Source organism: Penaeus monodon, chromosome 33, assembly GCF_015228065.2.
Source record: "Penaeus monodon isolate SGIC_2016 chromosome 33, NSTDA_Pmon_1, whole genome shotgun sequence".
NCBI lineage: Eukaryota > Metazoa > Arthropoda > Malacostraca > Decapoda > Penaeidae > Penaeus > Penaeus monodon.
Genome location: NC_051418.1, coordinates 2,831,970 through 2,834,109, shown reverse-complemented (window position 1 = coordinate 2,834,109; position 2,140 = coordinate 2,831,970).

Below are 2,140 nucleotides of genomic sequence, written 5' to 3'. Positions count from 1 at the left end.
TTTTAAAGAGCAAGTGTTTACACGAGGCGACATGTGCTTGGCAGATGTTTTCGTTGTGGTAATCTCACCTTTTGTTCTGCCAAATGTCTCCATTTCTTACAATTTTATCGTACTTTACTCCATGCCCGTCTTTCGTTACGATTACTTCTTTCCAGCTCTTTCCTTCCACATTTCCCATACCTTGTTCTCGTTGCAGACACGGCATCTTCATCATACCCACATACCACATTATATCCAACACTTTAATGAGATCCACAACAGGGCTGTCATCACCCTTTCCTCCGGCATCACAACCGAGGCATCACACTCATCACATCCGGTCCACCACATCGCCCTTTTTATAGAGCTTCGTCAGTTTTCTCATCACAAGGGCCTCTTCATCACCACGTTTCACCTTCTCATCATATCACTTTCTTCTCGGTAAAGTGTGTTTGTCTAATGTAGATACAAGTGATTTATATTTAAAAAAAGGAATTTCCTGTTTATGTGGTTCCTTAATAATTATGGAAAATGTATTGCTATAAAAAAGTATTTATACTCTCTTGAAATCTGTTTTTGAACTGACGTATGTGCATTTGTAGTTATTTCTGGATTGTTTCGGTTGTTTTGTAAATAATTATTTATAAGATACTGAAAAATAATCCTTAGGTTTTGATACAGAGTTATCGTATAGCGGGCAACCTTTTAACGCGTGACGTCACAACTCGATTTCTGGGTCTGTAAAGTAGATCGCAGGAGGAATTCCACTCCGGTTACGAAAAGGTCAAATATTTTTTCCCCATTTTGTTAAGGTCCTTTGTGGGATCATCATGATATTATATCCTGGTGATTTTTTTCGCCGTAACCGGACGTGATGTAATATATGTGTATTTTTTTATTTTATGGGGAGGCTGCTTTTTTTTTTTTTTAAGTAAATAGGTAATCTTTTTACTTGTATGGGTACAATTCCCTTTATATTTTTTCTTTTTTTTTCCTTTGGCATTTCTTTGATCCTTTGGTAGCTTCTCGCCTTGCACACTGGGTACAGATACGTTTTGCTGCTTACGTATTGTTTCCCTTATATATGAATACCGTTTTTTGTTTCTGTTGTCAATCTTTAGTTAGTCACTTGCCTTCGCACCTACCCTTTTATCGCATTTCTCCCTTGTCCACCCTTTGTCCAATTCTTTGCTTATCCCTTTCTCGCATTAACTCCCACTCCTTTCTCATTCCGCCCCAAGACAGGCGTAATCATAGGTTTTGTAGCTCGGTAATCTCTGTGCGTGTGTGTTGGCTGGCGAGGATCCCCGCCATTGTTGTTGTCTCCTTCTGCCGCCTAAGCCGATTTGGCGCTGCGGTCGCCCTGGAGATGGAACACCTGGCACTCCATTCTCTTTTGCTTTTATTGTGCCTTATCGTCTTCTCACGACATTAAACGAGTTATTCCTATACAAGTTTTAAAAGTTGTTTCTAAGTAGTGTTGAAAAAAGGCTCGATGTGCTAGCACGAGAGTCTCCGGGTCGCCTTTGGAGGAACGAGTCTTGAGTAATCGCTTGGTTTATTTACCCGCGCCGAAGCTCACGGCGCGTCACGGAGGCTGAAATTAGCAGATTATGAACGATTCGTGGGCGGGGGTGGGCGGGACGAGGCTGAGAGTATTACATGACTTGAAATTTGTAGGCTCCTTATCGCCTTTTCAAAGTCTTTGAGAGTCTTAAGAACATAACAATCCCTTTTTTCTCTCTCGTCGGAAGGCATTCCAGGCTCTCTTGTGTCGCTCGCTCTGCCTTCCCCGCTCCTTTCTTCTCCTCTTTACGGTGCGTTTTGGGAAGGATCGGGTTTTTTGTGCCACGCCTTTTGAATGTCATCGTTGTTTGTCTTTATTCCATTTTTGGCTATTTGAATTTCTTCAGATATTTCAATATGAAATATATGCAATAGATTAGTAAGAAAAACAAGGAAAATTCCAGCCCCGAAAGATAAAAGCGAGGGAGATGAAGAGAAAAAGAGAGATTGAGAAAAGAAAGAAAAATCATCCGGCCTTTGTTTTGACATAAAGAAAGATCACCTTAATCATCTCGGATCTTATAATCGGTTTAAGTCCTCTTGTTATCGCACACGAATCCGATGATTATAATAATCTCACGAGTCAAGCGTTCGC